This window comes from Dromaius novaehollandiae, chromosome 5, assembly GCF_036370855.1.
Source record: "Dromaius novaehollandiae isolate bDroNov1 chromosome 5, bDroNov1.hap1, whole genome shotgun sequence".
In the NCBI taxonomy this organism is placed as follows: domain Eukaryota; kingdom Metazoa; phylum Chordata; class Aves; order Casuariiformes; family Dromaiidae; genus Dromaius; species Dromaius novaehollandiae.
This window is the reverse complement of record NC_088102.1, coordinates 33951041-33963968: the sequence shown is the minus strand read 5'-3', so window position 1 is coordinate 33963968 and position 12928 is coordinate 33951041. Positions and strand designations below refer to the sequence as shown.

General features: G+C 40.3%; 1 pseudogene; it reads right to left on the bottom strand.

Moving 5' to 3' along the window:
* Window positions 1-518: 518 nt before the first annotated feature.
* On the bottom strand, window positions 519-1961 carry LOC112979600 (uncharacterized; annotated as a pseudogene).
* Between the last annotated feature and the right edge of the window lie 10967 nt (window positions 1962-12928).

Genomic DNA, 12928 nt, shown 5'->3' with positions numbered 1-12928 from the left:
AAGTTTGGCTTACTACTTTCACCAGCAACACGAATTCGTTGTTTTCAAAGGGATTAAATGGGTTGGGGAAGGTAGAGGGAGTGGTCGTTCGTCACCTTTGAGGATGCATCCTTGAATCAGGATGGTCCAGAGCAGTAGGTGCATCTCGGTCAGATTGCCGCCCTTGAAGATAGAAATAAGAACAAACTCGCTCCTCGGGTCAGAAGGAGGGAATAATCCATTTTATGTGAATCTAGTGGGTTTCCCCACTAGCATCTTTTGCTCTCCAAGTATATTTGATACTTTAGTGGCTCCTTCCGTTACGGAAGTACAAAGGCTCTCTGAGCCACCCCGTCAGGGGGTGACGTCCCTGTATTGATTAAAAAGGTTACAGGCCTTTTCTTCAGCCCCACCGCTACAGTGATTAATAAATCTCCTTTATGATTGCAGGTGAGTTGTCTTATAAACATCCGCCCTCCGCCTCCCCCCTCACCCTGAGGGGACGGAGGAGCTAGTTTTCCGCCTCCCTTTCATCACCCTCAAACGCCTCCCCCACATTTAACACTGGTGCGGAAGGTGGTTTCGGTCTGGGGGGGTGGTCCCTGTCCGGACCATCTCTGTACCAGGAGCTCTAGTTTTTTGATCGGGAGCCTGTCCATCAAGTCTCGGGGCACGCCTTTTTGTAGCCCCAATTGCCATAGTCCCTGCCGGGTCAGGGATCTTTCCCTTCTGGCCAAGTCTGGGCTCCTCCCAGAGAATGCCAGCGGCTTGTTTGCTGGCTCTGCCGCCCGCACGGCCCTAGTTTCCACTTTTTGGTAAGTCCAGCCGACTGGCCCGTATTTCCTCCCATAATTGATCAGTTCCCGGGCTATCTCCCCCCCAGGTCCACAGCTTTTCCCCCAGCCGCTGATGCTCGGGGGTTACCATCCCCTCCAGGGCAGCTGCGATCCTCTCCTCGCAGGGCACATTTTGGATTCTCCCCTGCAATTGAATCCCAATAGGTTTCAGGGAATCAGGAAGTCCCTGTATTAGGGGCATCATCCGCTCAGGATCTACCGGCAATAACATCGGAAAGCTCAGGTTCGGCTTGAGTTCCCGATTGTACATCATTTGCAGACAAGCTGCCTTTTGTACACTTTCCAGCAACTGATCAACAGAACCTGTTATAGCTAGGGGATCCCCCCTTTCCCAAGGGTTCAGCCCCCCCCCGCCCAATATGTGGCCCTCTGAGTCAGGGACCATGGGGCTCGGCGATCGCCCGTCGTCAAGAACACGCCTGGGCCCCAATATCCCTCTGCCTCCTTTTCCGATAGCAGGATCCCGTTCCCCCCCCCCCCCCCCCCCGACAGGGATACCCTCCACACGTATTTGGTTTCGGATTCCCTAGCCGTTCTAGCAAAATCTTTTCGCAGCTTGGCCAATTCAGTAGCTGTGAAAGGGATTTCTTTGGTAACAACTTAAGGGCGGTTGTCGCTGTCGTCCTCATATATATATTCCATTTTGACTAGTGGGCACATATGGAGGGGGTCGTCTACGGCCTCCTTTAGTCTTTTTAGGCCCCTTTGGGGGTAAATTTGGCATACCCCTTTCTCCTCGAGCAGCACCTCAGTTTCGGTGAGGGTGTCTGCCTCCCTCAGGAGCTGGTTTCTTAGCTCCTCTTTCAGTATCAGACTTTGGTGCTTCTCCTCCTCCAGCGCCTGCTTGGTTTCCCGTAATTGTTCTTGCAGCAGTGTTAGCGCCGCTTGCAGCGCGGCAACCACAGCCTCTGCCTGACAAGGTGCCCGCTGCCTGTCCTCCACCGCCGCTGCTAGGCACGCTCCTAGCATGGCACAAACAACAGCTTTTCCTTTTCCTCTCTTAACTTTAGCTTCTTTTTGCAAGACCGCTATTCGGTCCACTACGCTTTGCAATTGGAACCCATGGTCCCGTGCCCAGTCTTGTCCCGGGGGCGAGGGACGAGAACAGTGTACTTCCAAAAGGTCATATAATTTCTCGATTTCCTCACAAAAATCACCTGCCTTCTGAGCAGCCATATCCTACAAAGGGGATTTCGTCCTGGGAGGGCCAAACCTTAAAGGAGTCCAAGTTTCCCCTATACGCTCCCAGGAGGCCAAACCGTAGACTACTACAAAAAATGTCCTACAAAGGGGATTTCATCCTGAGGGGGTCACACCTTAAAATCCAAGTTTCCCCTATCCACCCTCAGGAGGCCAAACCATAAACTACTACTACTACAAAAAAAAGTCCTACAAAGGGAATTTCATCTTGAGGGGGTCACACCTTAAAATCCAAGTTTCCCCTATACACCCTCAGGAGGCCAAACCATAAACTAGTATACTAAAGATTTCAGCATTCACTCCTTCCTTACGCTTCGTTCGTCTCCGGCTGCTTCCCTCGCGGGAGAGCAGAACCGCGGATCGGAACTCCGCAGTCGTTTCGTACTTGTTCGTACGTCTCGTTCACACATAATCGCTCAGCACACCATAAGGTTGTACGACACTCTCATCTCAAGGCATCCTGTCTGTGACGCCAATTAGATGTCCCTGAGCAAATATGTGAGATTGTATTTGAATAAAAGTATAAATAATTGTAACTTATGTGAGATCTTCCAAAACCGTGAGCTGGAAATCAAAAAAGAAGAGTCCCTACTTTGTTACTCCTTTTTTAATTTGAGTCACAAATCTTTTCTCTTTTTAATTTACATTTCTAACTTTTTCTTCCAAATACCTCTGAAAAATGACGTGTGCAATGTGAAATATGAATGTGCATATCGCATTTTTTCAAACATCAGAAAAACTTCAGGGTCAGTTTCTTAGGGGTCAGAGCTTTAAGAGAATATTCAGATCAATTAGTCTTACCCTTATGGTGAGTCAAATCAGCATAGAAACTTAGAATAATTTAGGTTTGAAGGGACTTCTGTGTCATCTGGTGCCACCCACTGCTCAAAGTAGGGCCATCTTAGATCAAGTTGCTCTGGGCCTTGTCCCGTTGAGTTTTGAATATCTCCAAGAACAGATACCACAGCCTCCCTGAGCACTTGTCCAATGTCTGACTGCTCTCATTACAACTTTTTTTCCCCTAATATCTAATCGGAATTTCCCTTGTTGCAACTTCTGTCTATCGCTTCTCATTCTATCACTGTGCCCACCCCCCCAAAGTGCCTGGCTCCCTCTTCTCTATGAACCCTATGAAATAGTTGAAGACTGCAATAAGATCTCCTCTTGGCCTTCCCTTCTCCAGGCTAGACTAGCCGAGATCATGCATCCTGTCCTCACACATCACGTGCTCCAGCGCCCACTGCTGTGGTCCACTGGACTCGTTCCAGTAGACTAGTGTCCATACTCATCCTAGGGAGCCCCAAACTGGACACAGCACTTCAGGTGCAATCTGGCAAGTGCTGAACAGAGGCAGAAGATCACTTCCCTGGACCTGCTAGCTATACTCTTGGCTGATAGGTTTTTTTTGCCACATGAACATGCCACTTGTAGGGGCAGACAGCAAGGGATTGGACAAGATAGAGTTAAGGAGCCGAAAGCCTTGGGAGGAATAAATAGCAGTATGTAGATAAGGTAGTAGCCGCATGGGATGGGGAGGAGTGATGATGGGAACTTGACTTTCGGGAAAGTACCGATCCATGCTAGAGCTTATATAAAGGGCTTGCTTGCTTGAATAAAGTTGATTCTGATCCAGCACATCGGAGTCCGTGAATCAGACCGCCACAACCACTGACTAACGTTCAGCTTTTTATCCATCAGGAACCCCAGATTCTTTTCTGCTAAGCTGCTTTCTAGCTACTCAGTCTTGAGCTTGTACTGATGCATGGGGTTATTCACTCCCTGCAAGGCTTTGCATTTGTCTCTGATAAATTCCATGAGATTTCTGTTGGCCCATTTCTCCATCTTCTTGAGATCCCTCTCAATAACCCTACCCTCCACATCACTGTTTTCTGTCAATTTGGTATCAAATGCAATCAGATAATATTTATTTATTTAAGAAGAAGTTATATTTATTCTGGACAAAAATGGAAAATGTCAAAGGAGATCAAGACACTGTCGAAGAACTTCTGTTTATCATATATTACTCTGTCCCTCACACTCTGGGGAATGTTTTGCAATTGTTGTATTCATGGCACGAATAGAAGACCTGCATTTTGGGAGACTGTAAATGTGCTTCTCTCTTGTAGATTGTCTCTAAAATTATGTTACTGATGCACCAGAGGGCAGTATGTCACAGGGAAATCTAGGGTTGGATTTATAAAAGTACACTGCTGCTGGTTGTAGCATAGAAATGTTTTGGGCTGATATATCAGCTCAGATATTCTAAATCTGATCACTGAGCCAATTTAATGAGCCCAGGGAACAGAACAAATTAAACATGTTTTCCTGTATTTCTTCAGCCTTTACATCTTTGTTTACTATATAAGCTTTGTACATATTATTCCATACTACAGCATATAGAGAATTTGGCCAACAGTGACAATATTATAATGTTGCCACAAGCTGCAGTCAGTGCATGATAATGGCAGCAATTGAGTCAGCAGCATGTGCTGGCTCTTATACTTCAAGGTCACCCTTCAGTAGCAGCAGACTATCTTCCAGATGCAGGTGTTCAGCCTCCCTGAGGGTCTGGAGCTGAGCTTTTCCTCTTATGGAATTTCGAGAGACATAAGAGATATTCATGAAGAATATTCAAATAGAACATTTTAACTTTCCTGGACATGTAATAACTTTACATTGTGTCTGGAATTCAGTATGACAAGTTAATTTAGGCCTTACTGAATTTATAAGTCTCCTAAGATACCAAACCACATAATTATCACCATGTAGTCTATGCAATATTCCATTTTACATATTGTGAACATTTCTGTGGTATGGTAATGACTTTCTTAATGTGTCTGCTTTTATAATATAGAAGAGCTAGGATTCACAATGAACATGTTTGTGCTGCAGGTCTGGTGAGCAGTATTCTGCCACCATGACAGTTCACTGTTTTAAAGCAGCTTGGCAAACTGTTTTACTACATCATAAAATAGCAAAGCACATCAACATTGCTCATCCTGTTTTGAAGCCTCTGCTACAGTGACCAGCGACAGGGATATTGCAAACTGGTATACAGATACATTAAAACAGCAGTAAGAGAAAGCTTATACAGTATCTTCCCACAATGTATGGCCCAAACCAATACTATTATTTGATGTACACTATAAACTTACACTCAATTTAAAAATAAATAAAGGAATACATGTGCAAAGTGAACTAGTAGCTGGGGCCTCATATTGGAAAACTCCAAATAAACCAAGATTACAGAAGCGTAGAGCTACATGAAAAAAGACAAAAAATATCTATGTCTTGCAACTTATTTACTTTTAAAATACCATCTTCCCTAGACTTCTCCCTTCATGGTATATGGAATCCAGAGAAAAATAATGCTCCTAATATTGTGCAAGCCATGCATAATTTTATACTCTCTAGTTCAAACTTTCACTTTGCAAAAGAACATTGACCCCAAGCTTTCAGCAGAGAGAAGGGCGGGGGGTGGGGGAAGAAAAAGCAAAAGCCAGAAGCAGGAAAACCACATTTTGCTGTGTCTCAGCTTTCTGAATCTATAACCTACCTTCTAAAACACAGTGGAGATAGCACGGCCACAGGACAACCTTGCCAACCTCAGTAAGGGTATCCTATGGAACACTTACTTGAAAATATTTTCATTCAGCAAGAACAATTATTGGTGCAACTTTTTTCTTTTCCATGCAATCCTTTCCAGAGGATAAAACCTTCACCCGAGTCAATGTTGTTTATATATATTGAATATATTATCATAGCATCTTGACAGACAGAATCAAAAGTGTCCCCAACATTCAGTAAATAGATGTGCTTAAAAGGAGATTTAGCTTGCATTCTTAGATACTATGAAGCTAAAAAGACTATTCTCTTAAATTTCTTACTTTATTTTCAAGTGTTTTCTAGCCTGGCTGAAAAAGCTGTTCTTAAATATTTCAAAATGTCTGTGGCAAGATATGCTTCATAGAACATTTCTGCCAACACTTCAACAACCTAGATAAATTGAGGTACACTCAAGCTATAGAAATGGAATCAGTTCCTGAATGCTTAGAAATGTAACTCAACTGTTAGTTGAAATGCAAGTCAAGTAAAGCAGAGGCATTTTAAATTAAACTTAATATTTACATTTCTTTGTCCTTGTAATTAATTAATTGCATGTTATTGATTTGCAAATATTTTCAAAGATAGTTCTGTGAATACATTTTTTCTAGAATATTCCTTTACTCAAGAGATAATTAGGATTCTTATTCTAATCACATATTTTCTACCATGTGATACAAAAACTGTCAGTTACTTTCTTCGTAATCTCAGCCAAGAAACCACTGTGTGGTCTCCAGCTGGGATACTCTGTGTTACTTGAATAGCAGATTTTCTGTGCTTTGTTTCTTTGTTTTCAGATGAATTGCTTGAATTCTGTCTTAGGTTCATCACTGATGTATAAATGTTCCTAATGAATCTGAAAACTGGATCACTTTTAAACTTTCTACTGAATTTTGACAGTTTTAAAGAACTGAACTCAAGCTGAGAGGAAATCAAATCAAAATCCAGATGCATGCAGGTCTTAATCACTTTTATTAATTCGTGCTTTAAAATCAAATTTGGATGCAAATTTGACAGCATTTATCTCAGCTCCATCTACCACAATTTGTAATACAGATAAGCCTAGGATATCTTACAGTGTGCTCATTGTGTAAAAATATTCAATACAAAAATTTTTTTTTTTACCTATTACTAGCAAATGCTTCATATAACTATAACTTGTGTCAGTCAACTATAACTTGTGTCAGTCAGCTAGGCTGCATGAAAATGTTATTGCGCTCTGATTGAATAAAAACTTGAGAACATACTTCTAGAGTAGTGATTCTTATAATTTCCAGTGGAATTTTTTCATTTTGCATACATACATTATAAACAACTATTGTTAGATAACTAAAACATCTCACATAGAATTTTTAAAACCTTTTCAAAAAACACTTTAAAACATGTATTATTTTAGTTGGGTAAGTTTATTGGAAAATATGTGTTTTCCATGTCAGGATTCATTTTTTTCTTGCAGGAATAATCTTCTGACATAAAATATTTCAGAAATGCTGGCATACTCCTACTGCCCTGCTTCTAGTTTCCATGTATGGTCCTCCTCCTCCTCCTCACAATTATCTGCATTGATAGCCCCAAGGCAGCAGGCCAACAGCAGTCTCAAAATCTTGAAAAGCATGGGGGTGGTAGGATCTCCAAGGAGTCTTGGAGCCTAGACGTTTGCTGGACTTGAGCCCAGCAGCCCACCTGTGAGAAGGTTTGACTGTGCCTGACGAAACCAACCCAGCTTCAGAGACCAGTTCTGTTTTGTGGATTTTTCTGATGTAGTTGCACTGAAGCTTTTTCAACTATCATTAGCTGTCTGTGCCTCTTAGGTAAGGAAACAACCTTTCTGAGCCTTACAGCTCAAATACCACATCAATTCTAATTATAAAAGCTTTTCTCCATGAGTTGCCAAAGTAGCAACTTGAATCTTGGCTCTCTGACTTTATAAGCATGATTCTTCACTGCCTGACCTAGTTCTCCTCAGAAAACGGAGATACTTGGAGTCAGGCCTCATTTCTCCAGTCTGTCCAATCACCTTACAATGGCTGCTGCAGATCAAAGTTTTCTGAGTCATCCTTTGATTTTGTGTTAGGCTCAGTCCAAAGATTTGATGGAGTGTTGTGAAAATATTTAAAGGTTATACGTTACATAGATAGACATACAAAAATCCTATTACTTCATTTTCCAAAATCTCATCTTTTTACATAAAACTCAATCCTTTCCTGCTTATTACTTCAGAGGCAATTTTCTGTAGTTTATGATTTTAGGTAGTGCATCCAATTTTGCAGACATTTTAGGTTTAACCAATACTCTCCCCCGCCAATATCTGTTAGTGTTTTAAAAAGTACACTTCAGTATTATATTTACTGCAAGAAGTTAAACAAGAAAACAGCTCCAGACAACAACACATCACAGAAAATCTGCTGCAAAATCATGCCAAATTCATATTTACCATCTCTCCCACATAAAAAGTGGAATGGCTTAGGTACTACTATGTTCAAAACCTGTATATCAGTGCATCTGTTTGGTTTTCCTTGTCCTGTAAACACTGGAAAAACTGCAGCTAGAGAAAGAGGCGCAAAATATTCCCTATTTCATTTCCCAGACTGGTTTGTTGTGAACTAAACTGGCTTCATTTGAAGGTTAGGGCAGAACTAGTAGGAAAGCTGTGTAAAGTTCAGGTTTCTTCAGCCTTTGCCTATTTGCAAAGCAGAGAATAAAACTTTCTTGACCATTTGTATTTACAGTTGTTCAGATCTGTGTATTCAGAATTGACAGACAGAAAATGCCTCAATCAAGCAGCACATGCATTTCACTAGCCAGAGTTTAACAAAAAATGTGCTAAGCCTTACAACCACCTCAGCAAGATCTTCCACAAAAGCCAGCAGTCTTTGAAAATCACTACGTCCATGAAAAATTTCAGTAAGGTTTCTACAAGGCAATGGAAATAATTCTTCACAGTTCTTTGGATATAGGAGACTGTAAGAGACTTTTTGTTTCTTTGGGTTTTTTTCCTCACCAAAAGAGGGGTTTTGGCTTTCCTTAGGCCATAATGTTAGTGAAGGGAATGATTTGGCTAAAAGATTAACTTCTGCTGATCAATACAAGTCAAGACTGTGGTCTCTTTCTGCTTCTCCTTGTGATCTTAAAATTGGAAGGTTCTGTGCTTTACTGTTGATTCAGTCAGTATCTCATCTACAGGGCTGTGCCTCTACCACAATAAAATCATATACACTGAAATATAAAACATAGTATGCCAATAGAAAAATAAAGCTTTAAGCACTTTTTCACTGTTAAGACTTGGCTGACAATGATGAGAAAATTGGCTGATGGTAAGGTTACATCAATTGTTCATGTAAAATGGCAAACCCAGAACTTAATGCTCTGAGAAAAAAGAAAAAATATTTTCATCTTATTTTTTCCAACAGGAAAAATCAAACAAAAAACTTCTTACATTTCTCACCCTTAATATATTTTTTTTTAAGTAAGATAGTTGTATCACTCATTTTTCAGATCACCATACACCCTTTTGAAACTGCTGGATAATGGAGACTGGGGATTTTTGTTTGGTTGTGTTTTTCTTTTTTTTTTCCTCTTCAGAGATAGATAAGGTGTGTATGTAATTAGCTCGTTTTTCCCCTTCGGTTATATTTCAACACACTGTTCTATGATCATTTGATTTATTTGATATTTTGTGGCTGTATTTAATTAATGCTGGTTTATAGAGAAATGGGCTATTCTTATGGTTTCTCCTGCAACTTTGCTGTCTCTTGTATTTATTCAGTTCACATCTTACTTTAAGTGAAACTGACAAATTTAGAGTGAGAATAAAGACAACCAACTGTGACAAAGATGAAAATCAGGACATTTTGTACTGAAGCTGATCATGTTGCTTTTTATTCTATCATTAACTCTTAAGTGATACAGAGATAGAGGTAAAGACTGAGGAGAGGAAGGAGAAAAAATGGAAACTGTAGGGAGGAAAAAAAAGTGCAAATGCCCAGTTCAGATTAAGGAAGACAATATAGGAGGTCACTCAAACAGGCTAACAAATCTAATCAAATCTGCATGTTTTTATAAATTTGTATGAGTAGAGTTGGAAATTGTCCCTGGAGCCACTTCTTGGAAAGAATGAGACTGATGTCTCTATAGGACTTCTAGTTCCTGCAGGCAAGGAACTAGAACTACTATTGCTACACCCCAGTCCAGGCCTGCATAATTGGAAAGCCTATCACGTATGACCACCTTGAGCAGCTAGCTATAAGACATATCTGTATTTATTTTTTTGTCTTGCCTTATTAATTGCTGAACAATCCCTAGTCTGGAATCTGGACTTCTCTTTTTCTTTAAGAGTGACTTTGACCTCTCAAGCCGTGGTAGAACTTTGCATTTCATAGTTCTTTTTCAAGATCCATCATCCAGCTGATTCTCAACTGAAGAATAAAGGTGTGGACTAAACTATTTACCACTACCTCAGACGTCCTTGAAATGTCTGAGGTCATAGGGAAATTGGCTTTTATGCCAATAGTGAAAGACAGGACTTCTGCTATGCAAATGTCTTTAATATCTATTCCTTAATTTGCCTGCCCTGGACAGCACATAACTGCATGGTTACATTTGAGAATAGTCCTGCTTTGTAGAGTTTTGATTTAGACCACCCTTTCAAGGAAACTTCCACATCCTTTCCTCTCTTCTGCTTGCTCTTGTCCCAGACTAGTCTAGCCACCACTCTCATGAAGACATTGTCATCAGCTTTCACTCCTCAGGTCCTCTTTCCTCATCTCCTGTGTCCTCTCTCTAACTTCAGGCCTACAGTGTTGCCTCTTTTTCTCATTCACCTTATTACACCTTATTACTTATTAGGCTTACAATTCTGCCTTTTCTACCCCATCCCTGCCTGATAAGCCATTTTTGACTCCAAGATTGAGAAGTATGAAGCATAACCTTTCTCAGAGCATTGTTTCGCTCTTCTTCTATCACCTGTGTTGCCTTCCCTTTCTAGATTACTTTGGGCACTTATTATGCATGAGGAGACTCTGTGAGCAGGATATCCCACAAAAGTTGAAAAGGTTTACTGGTCAACAAACATAAAAGACAGCTAGGAAACAAGCTTGTAGGCTAGACAATATTTTGCTCACCAACCTTGAAAAGATACCTGAAGAGATTTTGCTGGTCAGGCATGCATCAGCCAGGAAGGGAGGTTCGTCCCTGTTGCTCCCTGGAAGGGAGCATTGATATCGCTAAGTCACCATCTTCCATCTTCCTATTTTTTCTTTTGGCATTTTATACCTTTCCGCATTAGTATTTCTCTTATTGAAACACTGAGGTTGTAACAATCTCGGTCTCAACAATCTTACCTCTGGCTGCAGTTTTATCTTTCTTATCTTGCCTGACCATATGTGGCTTTCCCATAGCTCTTTGTCACAACTTGGCCTTTTTGTCAGAAGCCTGAGCCAAGGAAACACAGCTCAGCTCAGCTCAGCCTTGGATCCCGGGGATGCAGGCAGAGCTCCCCCTCAGAAGAGGTGGGAAGAATTTTATTGAGGGAGTCGAGGAAAAAACCCCCCAAAAAACAGGTAATTGCAAGTTGATGAAATGAATGGAAATTGTATATGCCTTAAAACAATAATGAAAACTATGATTTCAGTTGGAAGTGCAATAAAGAAAGAATTGTGGCTAAGTTTGAAGATCATAATTCATGTATGTTTGTTTTACTTTTTATTTATATACTTTTGATATTTGTTTATTTTGTATTTACGAAGGATGTGGTAATGTGCTTTCAAAAGAAGAAAAAGACAATGAAATCTTCTGAATACGCTTTTGTAGAAAACAAAATGAAAAACCGGGCAGAGGATGGTTCATGAATTTCAAAAAGAGCTCATGAATTTGCAAATGTATCTGCTTAGTGCAGATAGTAGAAACACCTCCTCAGAGATCATGCTCTATAGTGCACTTCAACATGGTTGCTTGAGAGGTAGTAAACGAACTGCACCCTCGGCCAGAACGTTTGATCAAAAGGGAACAGTCACAGTTGTGCCAAGCTTAGTTCACAAAAAGGGCCTGAGTAAATTAATGCAAGTGTACCCAGCCTCTAAAAGGATTTCAGGAACTGTTCTAGGAGAGCAGCCTTTGAAGAACAAATAATCCACACACTGAAAAGCAATCTGAGAAAATATGAGGCATCTACTGTTTGCAAGAGCTTGGCCGCAGTGTGCTGGCACAAGAAAATTTTCAATTTGAACAGCTATTAGCAGGATGTCAAAGTAGACTTTATTTCAGAAGCTTCAGGACTTGTGACTATACTTTATCATAAAAAGTACAGTTAAAATTTGACCCTCTTTTCATACAGAAAAAGATTAATAGCCATATTCAACTTGCCTTTTGCTTTGCTCGTATTTTGATTAAATTAATTATTAACATATATAGCCATATCTCAAGGTTTTCTGAACTACAGCTCCAAAGCAGAACAGAAAAATTCCTGAAGTGTCTCCCACTGACTTTGATGAGAGGCAAATTCTACCTTTCTAATTGTAATATTTGACTTTTAAGGTTATCACTTTTTCATTTCTGAGCTCTGATGTCTTTTAAAAAATGCATTAAAAAGAAAAAAACAGGTTATCTAGACTGCAGAACAAACAAGTAATTCAATGTTTTCAGAATTTGGATACCAAAATAATGCACTTTGATGTAAGAAAAGCTCATAACATGCATTCTGAAGATTAGTATGCTGGTAAGGTGGAAGTTGTTTCACATGAATAAACATTTTATATTTATATTACATATATTATTTATATGATTAAAGACAAAAGTGAAGAATGGCGTGTGGTGTGATGAGAGTTTTGTTCATATTTATAGGGAAGACAGACATCTGCAGCAAACAGCAAGTCTGTCCGCTAGGAACATGATATAGAGGTGGAAAGTAGTAACGAGTCAGAAATGACGTAAAGATCTGGCTTACTCACCAGCTCTCTATAATTTATGTTAATCTTATTTCTAAATTTTGAACGATTAAAAAAAAATCAATGCTGACTTTTAATATATTGGTGGGAGTATTGACACTAATAAACTTTTTTGCTGCAGGTGTCTAGCTGTACATGTAGCCTGTCATTTTTAAGTTCATGTCATCTACCAGATAGTAATTCTGCAAAGATGAATTGGAGGCCACAGCTGAAAGACAACTGGGATTCATGAACTCTCCTTTTGGTCTCCTCAGCCATCTGAGGTTTCTCAAACTTCAACAGCTTCTGAAGCTGGCAGGTCCAATAAAAGAAAGGAGACCCATGGAAATATTTGCTTTGGTTTTCAAA